Raw genomic sequence first — 14,402 nt, 5'->3', positions numbered from 1 at the left:
GTGTTTTGTATTTTCTCTGCTGGTTTGCCTTTATAAATCCTGTAGTTGTGTGTTTGTACCGTATTTTCGTCTCGGTATCTTGTTTCTTGTATAGCTAATATTTTCATCTCTTTTTCATGCATCATTTAGTCAGTTCCATTTGTTTCCCTATTTTCAACATCGAGTTTACATTCAGTGTCCCTATGAACGTTCTGTGTTTACATTTGTGATTTGTCTTTGGGATTCTAAGACCCTCCGACTGGTCTTGACTTGCGCAATGCTGCTGGACCCCCGGATCCGAATGCCCAGCTTCGGTAGCTTCGCCACCACGAGGATATGAGTTACTCATTGCACCTTTCATGACTGATACTTGTTTAGAGCTTGTGCTTCTAGAAATTTGCATATCCATCTGCTACGACTTGGTTCGCTGCACCAAGAAGTTTTCCAGGCCGCCCCTAACATGGGGAACAGACGCCACGGGAATGGCAGAGTGCTTTTTAGGCGGCACTCACTCGCCTTGTCACATTGCCGTCACTGGATTTATGTGGCATTTTTTAGAGACTATGGTGCCCTCCATAGTCCCACCACATCCTGGTGGCAATGCCGCTGTTGGTCCGGGACTGCTTATTTGTCAGGTTTCCCTGCTTATATCGCAGCTGCCCTCCTTGTCTGGAGGGATGCCCACTATCCGCCACCTGTGGACCCGCCTGGTCGCAGTCAGCTCTGCGTCCCATGCACTGGGCAGGAATCCACCTATTTGTTGTTGGGTTTTTTTATGCTAGGAGCACTTGTATACAAAATGTGTGTACCAGTAGCTACCTGTTAAGTTTTACATTATTTGTTGAATTTTATTTTGAGATAAGGTTTAAGGTCTGTTTTCAGTAGAATCGAAGGACGTTCAATCTAATGTTTCCCTTCGTCCCATAAATATCTCAGTCATAAAACATCGTGAATGCCTGTTTTTTTGCTTTTCCTCTTGTTTCAAGTTTTTATTTATCGTCCAATGCTATATCGAATACTAATCTCAGACTGCGACAAGACCATCATTTGTCTGCTTTTCCCATTCAGTGTAAGCCTATTGGAGGAGTATTTATAGTTTAAATTGTAAAGGTTTTTGTAACCACTAGAAATGGTCAGATGTATCCAAAAGTCATGTTTACAGCCAGAATTAAGCAGAAATGCTTGTTTTGCAACTGTAGTACAAATTAATGATCTTATAACAGGAAAAAAAAATAAATTTCGTGTGGCTATTTCTAGCCGAGTGCAGCCCTTGTAAGGCAGATTCTCCGATGAGGGTGGGCGTCATCTGCCATATGTAGGTAACTGCGTGTTATTGTGGTGGAGGATAGTGTTATGTGTGGTGTGTGAGTTGCAGGGATGTTGGGGACAGCACAAACGCCCAGCCCCCGGGCCACTGGAATTAACCAATTAAGGGTAAAATCCCCGACCCGGCCGGGAATCGAACCCGGGACCCTCTGAACCGAAGGCCAGTACGCTGACCATTCGGCCAACGAGTCGGACATCTTATAACAGGTAATGATTAGTCTTACAATAACATCCCCTTAGAGCCTCCCCTTCACTTCTCACAGCTGCGGGAATTCTCGTAACTTCTCGCTAGTGAGACCTGACTCCCGGAAATTATTTTCCCCATTATTTGTAGTTTATTTGATGATTTCGTATCACAAATAATTTATCATGTGCTTCACAAAGTAATTGGTTCTTAAAATTCTCATCACAAGCCCTCGACCTGTTACAGATAGTGGATATATGTGTTTGCCGAGAAGACACTCTATAGCGCCATTTGAAAGACAACTTTTGTGTAACTTTAAAACCATACCACCGAGCTCGATAGCTGCAGTCGCTTAAGTGCGACCAGTATCCAGAATTCGGCAGATAGTGGGATCGAACCCCACTGTCGGCAGCCCTGAAGATGATTTTCCGTGATTTCCTATTTTCACACCAAGCAAATGCTGGGTCTGTACCTTAATTGAGGCCACGAATGCGTCCCTCCCAATCCTAAACCCTTTCCTGTCCCATCGTCACCTTAAGACCAATCTATGTCGATGTGACGTAAAGCAACTTGCAAAAAAAAAAAAAAAAATAGAACATACCAAGTAGTGATGGATATTGTGTGAAACTTTATATCACTGTGAAATTATGGAGGAGGTTTTAATAATAATAATAGTAACAATGTCGTGTGCCCTCCGAAGAACCGCGGTGCTGGTCTTTTCGACTTGACCTTTTTATAGGTAGCCTATGAGTTTGGGGTCCTGCCTATGATGAATTCTAACGATGATGACGGCACACACAAAGAGCCCATGAACCATTGGAATTCACCAATGAAGGTTAGAATCCCCAAAGCGTCCGAGAATCGAAACCGAGACCCTCTGAACCAAAGGCCAGTGCGCTAACCATTCTGCCATGAAGCCGGACACTGGGAAGGTTCTGGTTCTGCTTCAGTGGAAGTAAAACGTTATCTTCATCCAGAATTAATTTCTTTCCGTTTGTGCTTCCTTGGGGTGTATGTAGGTTACTAGAATGTAACGATACCGAGCTCGATAGTTGAAGTCGCTTAAGTGCAGCCATTATCCGGTATTCGGGAGATATTGGGTTCGAACCCCACGTCGGCTGACCTAAAGATGTTCTTCCATGGTTTCCCAATTTTATGCCAAGCAAATGTTGGGGCTGTGCCTTAATTACGGCCAAGGTCGCTTCCTTCCCACTTCTAACCCTTTCCTTTCCCATCGTCGCTATAAGATCTATCTGTATCGGTGAGACGTAAAGCTAATAATTGCAAGAATGTAACGGTTGCAAGAATTCAACGATTACAATTTTATTTCAAGAAGTTAATTAGGAATAAAATACACATTTTTTGAACTAACGATTACGAGTAAACGTTGCTAAGGAAGTATTTGTTACAATTAATTACATTAATTTCACTCAATTACTTCCCAGTTCCGCACATTAAAAGCAACAACAAGGCATTTCATAAATAAGTATCTGTCCGAATAGTCACTTGCGTGGAGGCTGGTTGGACCTTGAAATAGTACCACCAAACGTTATTCATTTACAAGTAAATTTGCAAAATCCGTTTCTGGCGCTATAATGAGGCGCACTAAGCAAGGCGTGGAGTGAAATCGTTCGTCATTGGTTTTTTTCACAGAGCAAAAAAGCGTTATTCCAGCACGACTGTCCCTCGAATATCACTTTTAATATGGTATTTAGACCCGCTAATCACGGTCTGTATATCATTACTCAGCTCCACTCACAACTTAGCAGCTTCCGTACAGCCTTAGACATAAATAATGTGAGATGACTGTGGAAACGACAGTTTGACATAAATATGTCTTAGACCTGGGAGTCATCCGAGAATTTGTGTAACTAAATAGTGTCATGTAACAAAACGTATGGCGTGATGTTACCTGGCAACAGTACTTTTCAAGCTGCATTAGCCATGGATATGTATGACATAGGCATCCATCAATACTTCACATCACAACCTGCACGGTTGCTAGGTAACATTGCGTCATATACACTATAAAAATAATAATAATACACTATACACTATTAAGATACATTTTATGATCATTTTATTTTCCAAAGGAAAATTTAACCAACATGTTTGCTCTGATATGTGCCAAGAGACAGATGGAAAAATACTGTTCTCATCAAGATACATTGACAGGCGAATATACTATAACGAGTAAACACTGCTTTATCGATCTAATTTAATGTAGCATGAGCTAATTAGTACATTCACTCACAATTATATTTTAGAATGAACGAATGGCTAATTATAAAGTCTGTGTTCTCCTTGCAGAAGGTTGAAAGCTCATTTATTTAACTGGAACGACGATTCCTTCTGTAAGGTTGATTGACAGCTCACATTTCACTTTGCTTCGCATACTCAGTCACTTCACACAGCTGCTGCACGCAGCCAATTTTGAACACAGGGCTGTCGACTATCACAACATACGACTGCTGTTCACTTGCTTCGCCTCCAGCAAATCCCATGACTTCCACAGTCAATTAAATTAACTCACATTCAACGTGACAGCTCCTCACACTGAAATACTCAACACTTATTAATACATAACGACAACAGTGTTAATCGTCATTTCTCTCCAACATTACTCAAAAATTCCGACGGCACTCACTACAAACAACACCGCCAAAACTGACCACTAAACAGCAACCACACAACTACTAGTACTCAACAGTGCTAACCAGCACTACGACATTCCCCATAACAACGGCAATGAACGCTGATCCAACTCTGCTCACGTCAACTGCTCCACACACTGAATCCACGTCGGTACACTTACACAGTACCCAGTACTCCACGACAGTACACACACAATACTCAGTACTGCACAGCAGTACACACTCAGTGCTCAGAACTCCATGGCAGTACACACTCATTGTTCAGAATTCCATAGCAGTACACACACAGTATTCCATGACAGTATACACACAATACACATTACTCCACGGCAGTACACACTCAGTTGTCAGAACTCCACAGTAGTTCACACACAGTACTCCACGACAGTACACACACACAATACTCAATTCTCCACGACAGTACTTACGCAGTACTCAGTACTCAACAGCAGTACACACACACATTCAAAACTCTACGGCAATGCTCACACAACACTTCACTCCGCACTCCAACACCTCTCCAACACGACGATACTCTAATACAGACTCCCGTTGGACACGGACCACACCAAACAACTCCGACGACAGCCGGATTTACTGCTGCCCAACTCCCCTACAATGACTGTGTATTCGCGGCGAGACTGATATATATTCCCAGTAATGAATTTTCAGACCTTTTTGGACTGCGGCTGAATGGAAACATTTTAGTTACGCTTTCCAGAAGATCCAATAAAAACAAAACGAAGAGAACATTAGAGGATAGAAGCCATACCGTGGATGTATTCTTCGTCTGCGCCCCCGACCCACAGGGGGGCACAACCTCCAAATTCGAGTACCGGTACATACAATAATTTGGTCGACAGTAAATTATATGTTTTAAAATGCTGATTCCCATCACACTGTATCCAGGCTTTAGATTGGCATAATTGTTGTATTGAAATAATTTTGGCGTGTTTAAAATCAGCTGAACTAAAGCTTCGTCAATTATTTTTGCCCCTTTTAGGTAAGCGTCGTTATAATTTAGTTCCTTTGTACAAGATAATCATACTTAAGTCGCTTTTGAAGTTTAATGAGGAAATACACAAACACACTCTCACTCAATTAAAAATGTTGATCTGCAAGGAGCGAGCAGTTGCTCAGGCAGGTTAGCGGGGATGTCCCGAGATTAAGCTAATGAGAGCCACCCCCTGCTGCAGTGACCGCAAATGTCCTGTGACAACTGGGGAATTTCTGTGAGTGGGCACAAGTTTATTTCAGTGACCGCAAATGTCCGGCAACCCGTAAGAATACCTTGGTATGAGCCACAAACCAGTTCTGAAATAACCAAGCAGGAACATAGAAGAAATTATGGTACACGGACGGAAATGGTATTTGCAGAAAGGGAAAATGTCGACTCTCTAATGAGTAAAATTCTAACTATTACCTCACAGTCAATGTGACTGCTCCAGATACTGAACTACTCAGCACGTACTGTATCTGTAAACAACGATAACAGTGTTCAGCGTAATTTCTCTTCAACATTATGTTAAGGACAGGAAAGCCATGTCGAGAGTCAGTATGCACTACCTGGCGACATAACAGCATAAGTGCGAGTTGTTATTACGTACATCAAATAAATGCCATATTTTGTGATTTATAAACATATAATATATGTCCTTTTTAAAATCAGCCTTTGAGTAAATGCATTGGTTCACTTTTTTCTAATTACGAAAATTTGAGGGGAATTATGGATTGTGCACTGCAACATAATGTGTTAGGATCATTAAAATAAGACGCAGGCCTACGCATTTTCTAATGAGTTTAACTCTTTATGAACTAACTGCACGGAGCAATTAGTGGTGCAAGCAAGCGAACATATGCAATTTGGAAAGTAAACCCCTATTTCTGCGGAGGAGTAGTAATGAGAGTCTTTTAAGTGAAGTCTCTTGGCGACCTTTTACTTACGATACGGAATAAGTTTCAATGTCTTTCTGAGCTAGTTATAGTTCTTCTAAAAGCAGAGGATTTCTGAACACGTAACTTTACCTTTGTCTGTCGTTGCGATAACACGAAACTCTCGTACGTCCATAACCACGTTGAAAAACCAGTTATTTTCTACTTTTTCCGACAAGTTGCGGAATATTAAGATGATGCTACGACTCCAAAGTAATAGTTTCACGATCTTCAGGTGCAAGTTTGACATAAGGTGTATTCATCTTCAGTTTTGACAAATACTTTTCAGTGTCATCCAGATTGTAGGATCAGTACAATTATAACTATTTTTCTCTTCTTCACCGGTCAACCTGAAGACAAATACAACCTGCGACAATAAAGTTCGGTTAATAGTAATGTACTATCAACATAGATGAACAATGCATGACAGTGACCTTACTGTCCTTCAAAATAGTCCCCTCCCATAACTATGCACTGATGAGATCGGCGATACATGTCCTGAAAACTTTGCAATAAGGCTTCCTTTGGGATGGTGTTCAAAAGCCTCGTCACGTTTCGTTCGATGTCAGGAATATCGTCAAATCTCTTTCCTTGCAAATCAATTTGTTGATTTACATAGAAAAGAGTATTATTGTTCTTTATAGGTACAAATATTTAATAAGGGCAGGATTGGTCCAAGGAAGTACATTGAATGGGGAAATACAAAATACGAATATAATTATGACAATTTCACAAAGACGGAAAAACACCTTTTTTCTTTTCAATTTTTTGTAAGTTGACACAGCTGTTTTCTTTACCACTGATACGGAAAACTCCACGCCGGCACTGGAGATCATTCAAGTCGCCCAAGTGCGCCACCTCGCACCGGCTGGAAACCTATATTAGGGAATACGTTATACTGTAGGTTGGATAGGCAACCCACATCTTCAGGATTGTCATGCGGTTTGCTTACCTTCTCCTGGCATTTTTCATCGGCTAGTTTTGCCTATGTGTAGTCGTAATGAATGTACTCTGTCGTGGGCCACATGAACCGAGGCCGAAGGACAGCGCTATTCACTGGACAGAACTGAGGATGACACTCTATTGGAAGATGGTGACGGCCCCGCTGACGACGATCTATTGTCAGGGAATGAGAAAACTATTTTATGGTAAACACTTGAATAACTTCAATGATTAGGTCAAAAACTAACGATGTGGTTCTAAAATGTAACGGTCACCTTTATCTTCACCCCTACACCAGGAATAAATTACACAAACTTACTCTTGACTTACCCTTGGATATAGCAACACTGCTGGCGGTTTATGGTAGTCATATTTATCTTCGTTTCGTTTCTGTCACTTAAAATGTAGGTCACTGCAATGTGATGATGAGTGCTATTCTTGTTGATGTAATGGTAGTAATAATAATATTATGATGCTCACTCGGAGACGAGCAAATGTGAAGTTTTCCAGAAACCCTCCCTCTTTCCTTAGCACACATATCTTGTAATAACACAGCCACCAAACACTTGCCCTCTTTTGGACGCCTTTCTACTGTTCCACTTCAGAACCTCCAATTGCCAGTTGCTCCATTTGTAGAGGCTCGGTATTCCGGCTCAATCCGGGCAATTCCGAGAAATGGAATGGAAGAATGAGGTCTAACACAAATGAAAGTGCGGAGCTCTTCTTCGGCTGGCGCGGTAAGAGGAAAATAATTTTGCTGGCTCGCTCTAGAAAGCTTAGAATTCTACTCTATACCCTCCTCATTACGTAGAGTAATTTGTCTCACACGAAAACACTAGGATCAAATATAGACGTTCCATCTACGGAATCGTAATAAATGGAACAGCAGAAGCATGTATTAAGTAATTGAAGAAGTCTTATTAAGCTAGCCACGTTCGAGTTCCATTATTCTTAAGATCTTCACGGAATAATGAGAAAATACGTGGCATTAAAAAGTAACACCACCTTAGAGGAAGTTACCCTGAAGATAAAGCAGACAAAATTATTTTGAGTAATAGGAAGGAGTAACGTTCTGTGGAAAGTAATCAAACTGTTTTCCGTTTTTGTTTTTGAGGTGAAACTACCAATATTTCTGTGCTTCAATACGTTGAAAACATTAAGTAACATTAAGCAGATAGAATTTATGTTGCAAAAAGTAAACGACAGAACGATAAGATATGAAAATTTGCCGAGTTGTAGGAAGTTCAGATCACGTAAGATTATTATACATTTTTATTTTGGTGCATGTAAATGTAATGCAAGATAAAATATGTATTTATATTGAGAGTACGATTCCCTATACTCTGGATTCACCACATTCTTTATTGACAAACATTCAACGTTTTCTAAGTAAATGCTAACATATTTCTGAACGGTTACACGCACTAAATTTACCGAGAACCTCCTTAAGAGTAGGCTGCTTATAATCTTCTACTACTATTACAACAAAATAAATAATTTGCTTTCAATCTGGGGCGAGTATTTCAAACCTTACTAGTACATTCGCCTGTAGTGAATATTACTATATATACAATGATGTGTGTGTGTGTGTGTGTGTGTGTGTGTGTGTGTGTGTGTGTGCAAATGGCACATCTCCTCTTAAACCACTAGAGCAATTTCAACCAAACAAGGTACACTTATGACTTACTATCTGGAGACGAGCACTGTGGGGGTAAGCCATCCGTAGCACCCTTATGGGTGGGGGGTCAGGGGTTCAGGTATAAACATAATCGAAAATAGTATAGAATCCACAGTTCCTTGCTACTTGCTTTACGTCGCACCGACACAGATAGGTCTTGTGGCGACGATGGGATAGGAAAGGTTTAGGAATGTGAAGGAAGCGGCCGTGTCCTTTATTAAGGGACAGCATCAGCATTTGCCTGGTGTGAAAATGGGAAACCATGGAAAACCATCTTCAGGGCTGCTGACAGTGGGGTTCGAACCAACTATATCCCGGATGTAAGCGCATATCTGCTTGCCCCTAACCGCACGGCGAACTCGCCCGGTAAATCCATAGTTTTAGGGATCGCTGAGGTGAATAGTAACACTCCCCATTTTTTTGAAAGTCAAAGTTCAGCCCCTTTAGGGTGGGGGCGAGGGGAGAGTGATATTTAAAAATAATCGAAAACAGTGTCGAACCAACAGTTTTAAGGGTCGTTGAGATTAGTAGTAACCTTCCCGATTTTTTAAAATCAAAGTTCAGTCCACTTTAGGGTACGGGAGGGAGAAGCAGGATATAAAAGTAATAGAAAATAGTGTCGAATCCATAGTTTTCTGGGTCGCTGAGATGAATAGTAACATTCCGGATTTTTTAAAGTCCAAGTTCATCTCCCTCTGGCATAGGGGTGAGAAAGGTTAAAAAAATAAATTGTCCAAAAGGACCGAGATAATGGACGTATGTATGTTCCAGTGTGGCTATCAATCAAAATTGTTACAAGTATGACTTACTACCTGGAAAGTATACTGTGGGAGTAAGACATCCCTGGAACCACTAGCGAAGGGGGTGAAATATAATCCATATTAATAAATGTAAGTTGGTTTGGAGCGATCTATATATATTAATTAAGGCATGAAAATGAAAATACGCGTGAATTAATGAAACATTTCCAGGTATCTTAGAAACTTAAAACTTTCTACCAGAGAATTTGATGACTTCAATATCCCCAGAAAAATCGAAAATTCTCAAAATTCCCTTAGGGTGCCACGCTGGGAGCTTCAAATTTGCATAAGAACGCAGTCGGATTTATACAAAACGATAAACTATAGGTTTCATGGATTTAAAAGTTTCCTGAAAGTCCTAATTTTTATCCATCTCCTCCATATGAAGATGGCGGCAAAATCTGACAGACGAGCTAGAAAATTGAAATTTGGCAAAATTATATCTTTTAGCGTGTAACCGATGAAAAAATTATATGTTTAAAATTTATATTTTTTACCCCCGAAAAATATCGAAATATGGAGACACTTTTAATGATGGTGCCCGCCTTGTTTTCGAGGTACTTGGTAGCTAAACGGTATGTTGTATCACAAAACGGATGGCTCAATATCGGTTCAATTTGGACTGATATACAACCTTGCTCTTATGACTTTTTGTCGTAGGCTATCTCTAACCCTTATATGTTACATTTGTCTGTATTTCTCGAATGTATGTAAATTATGCACTTTTTACACGTATATATGATAGTTTGAATCATTTATAAGAAAGATAGAATAATCTAATTTTATACGAACATTTTACCACCCAGTAGCCATACGTGAGCTAAATTCTATGTTTGTAGCTGTCACATAAGTATTAGAAAAGTACTGCACTGTGTGAAAACCTTACACAAATGTCAAAACATTCAACGTTTCTAAATCAATATTACCTTTAAATAGATGAGATACGAGAAAAGATCATACGACCAGCCATTTAGACCGCTAAATAAGGGCAGAGACGTCTTATCGTACAATCGTTTTTCGATATGATGCACCGTTTAGCAGTAGCTATTCCGTACATGAAGGTAAAAATGCAAACACTTTCGAATGTCGATCTGTACTTATTCACTGAACTCGATTTGTAGCGATCTAGAAAGGGTGCGTCTGCCATTGTAATTAATACTTTGCAAATCGATAGTGACTGTAAGCAGGAGGGCGTCTGCTATTGTAATCAGTATTCCCCATATCGACTTTGACTGACAGTAGCAATGGGGTCCTCCTCCAGCTCCTGTGTAGCATTGTAATGAATAATTCCCTTCTCTATTTGACTGGCAGAAGGCAAGGGAGCGTGATTATTTTTTGAAAACTTCTTTATCCGATTCCTTTTGGCAGTAAGCAAGGGTGCCCCCCATCATAAACAAATTTGCCCATCAAAATGTGACTGACGTTAGGCATAGATGCCTGCTGTTATAAGGAAACTCACCAGCTCGGTGTGACTGACAGTAAGCTGACTGGCATTAGGGAAAGGAGTCTGTCATTATAATGATATCAACACAACTCAGTTTTGACTGGCAGTAGGAAAGGAACATGTCATTACAATAAAAATTCCTCAAATGTAATATGTTTTGAAGTAGGAAAGAGAGTCTGCCATTGTACCGAAAACTCCCCAAATCGATTGTGGACGCGCAGTTAGCAGTGGGGCCTGCCATTAATTGAAAATTCCCAACCCCATTGTGAATGGCAGTAAACAAGTGGACCTGCCATTATCATCACAACTCCGCTTCGCGCACTTTACATTGGAAACAAATCTGTGAACATCCCTATGCTGCGTCTCGGAAAACGCCAAGAGACATGCAAAAATATTATTCACTGCATGAACAGTAACTTACTTTGGTACCCGTATAAAATGTAGAATACCGTAACGGAGCACGGGTACATTTGCTTGTAATGAATAAATGATGGAAAAGTATGCTTTCGTTTGTATGCATGCACTTTGGCGTTGCCTCGCTAAAGAGGTAAAAGATTTAAGCATTTAACGAACAAAGGATATTTGACATGAATTAATTGACTGCAGTTTAGAGAATTCCTTAGTTCTGTGACCGATACGATGGCAACTTGGCAGATAACGTCGATTTCATGTCTTGATGTACTGGAGAAGGAAACATACTCTACAGTTGGTTTTCCACTTCAGAATGTCTATTCATAAAAACTGAATGTTGACATTCACAGCACTCATCTTTCTAGAATATTACCTAGATTAAATCACAACACTAAAGTTGTCATTTATGCTTGTCTGTGAAAGGCATGTGTCAGTAAATTTGCGAGTACTTTATAAAACTCTTTTTTCAGGACGAAATTCCGACACTCCGGCTCTCTTGCGATTGATATTAGTTGAAGGGGCTTTAAGCATGCAGCATAGTATGCTTTAACCCGTGCAGTAGCCACGAAATTGTTATGTGTCCAAGTGACTGCACCCCCTTCGCTATTTCCTAGAAGGGATGAGTGAGTCAAGCAGGAGACTTCCCAGGCCCAATAAGCCTGAGGGCACGCGCCAGCCTTTCCTTGTACTGTGCTTTCGTCTGCTAACTGCGTGGACCTTCAGAAAGTCAAAATGAGAATTCTCCTTCTCTGTCCACACACCGAAGGTTTCAGTACTTCATCACCGGAGATACAAAAGGAGGCTAACTGCGAACAGTGGGGGAAGTTGGACAGTAGTAGTTGTTGGCTGTCGTCGGAGTGGTGTGTGACTGTCAGCGTTAGTAGTATTGGAGTGTTGATATTCTTGTTCTTGTTGCTTTTGTTGTCATGTTGTGGAGAGTTGTTGTTGAAGTGAGTGACCAGTAGCAGTGCTCATGGTGGTTGTGTAGCTGAGTGTATTTCAGGAGTACGACGGAGAGTAATGTTGAAGTGTGAACGCTGTTATTCAGTGGTGCTGTGTTATTATCTTGCGAAGTAATATGTGCTGACTAGTTCACTGTGTGAAGGAGACGCATGAAATGATTGTGTGAGGGATGGACTTCTCTGGAGTCGGGCCAAGGAATGGTTGTCATGTAATACGCACGGAATACCCTGCTTGTCATATGAGGCGACTGAAAGGGGCCCCACGGGCTTTCAATGTGGAAGCGTTGGTTGGAAACCATGGGTCCCTTATCTGAGTCCTGGCATTCTTTCCACTTGTTTGTGCCAGGCTCCTCACTTTCGTCTATCCTATCCGACCTCCCTTGGTCAACTCATGACCCTCTTGACCCCGACGGTATTAGGATGCGAATCCTGGGAGACTTTCATTTTCACGCCCTTCGAGGCTCATGTCTTCCCTTGGCCGATATCTTCATTTTTCGAAATGTTGAACCCCTTCCACGTTTCTTCTCTGATTAGTGTTAATAGAGGATCGTTGCCCAGTTACACTTCCTCATAAAACAATAATCACCACCACTTCGTGCGTCGTGATTGTTAACAAACTGTGTGTTCGAACCAGCGTGCGTGGAGCTGCTGAATGGAGGGACTGAGCATTCGAAGCGAAGTTCAATCAAGATTAAGGAAGGGATCATCGTTGTAAGTAAATATCAGAGCTGGTGACCTGCTGTGAGGAGGATTAGACTCTTTGTAAATAAGGAACTATTGTCATCTAACCTCAAATATAATTGTGCACGTGCTTTTTGGTCATCCTAAATGAAATTAAATCGATAAAAAGACATATTCTTAACGATATTCATTTCCTTATGATTTCGAATTTCTTAATACTAGTGCATATTATGAAAAACAGGGATGTTGATTTTTATCCGTTTTTAAAATGAGGGGTGCCCAGTAATGGATCTGAAGTCCACTTAGAAAGTCTGAGAGTAATTGACAAGATGTGGGAATATTTTCTGCAATGTGTTTATCTATGTGATTTTTAGAATGACAGGAATAGAATTACACATCTTACGTTGAATATATAATTACATTAGTTTGGAAAAATGTGAAATACTAAATAATGTAACTTATTATCGTTACGCCTGCAAAACTGCTAGGTGACTGCTATGTATTGGGGGAATACTGACCCGCAGTGCATTTCGCATTAAGAACGAGGATTCCTTGAGTATCGTCACACAATATTGAGCCTTAGATGACAGATTCTTAGCAGCCAAAGTTCTTAGCAGAAATATTTTCATATAGTGGTTTTCGCAGGCGTAAGGACGTTATTTTCAACATCGTTTCCACCTTCTGAACACATATGTGTGCATTTCTTTGAAAGTTTTACGTTTGAAAGGAATGAAACATCTTTCGTATAATCTAAATGACAGAGTAGAATAATTTATTTATTCCACGAATTAATTAGTACCAACATGATAAACGTACGGTGAATTTGTGTGGAATGGAACAAAATATTGTAAAATAAATATTAAGTATACAATTATCGTCATTATGATATTCTAAGAATGTAACTGGATATGTGTTACGTAGCCCGATTCGAGAGCAGTTTAAAAGATTTGAAGAGTGTTTCGTTCCTTAATCGACACAAACTAAGATGCTGACCTTTGAGTAATGACTATCGAGAAGAAGTACACATTCTTCTTGTTTGTCACAACTTAATCAGCAAGATAAAAGGAGAAATTTACACTTAAAAACTTCAAGCTAGCGTTATCTATATATATAAAATAACTTGTCCTGACTGACTGACTGATTCATCATCGCCGAGCCAAAACTACTGGACATAAAGAGATGAAATATTGGGGATATATTCATATTAAGACGTAGGTGCTCGCTAAGAAAGGATTTTTGGATATTCCTTCGCTAAGGGGGTGAAAACGGGGGTGAAATTTTAAAATGAGTTGATCTATATCTCAAAACTTTAAAAGTTTACAGATGTAAAAATTGGTATTTAGAATCTTCTTTAAAAATAAGGAAACACGTATTTTTTTGTTTTCAGAAAATCCCAATAGGAGGGGTGA

Source organism: Anabrus simplex, chromosome 1 (assembly GCF_040414725.1).
Source record: "Anabrus simplex isolate iqAnaSimp1 chromosome 1, ASM4041472v1, whole genome shotgun sequence".
In the NCBI taxonomy this organism is placed as follows: Eukaryota; Metazoa; Arthropoda; class Insecta; order Orthoptera; family Tettigoniidae; genus Anabrus; species Anabrus simplex.
This window is presented reverse-complemented; position numbering follows the sequence as displayed.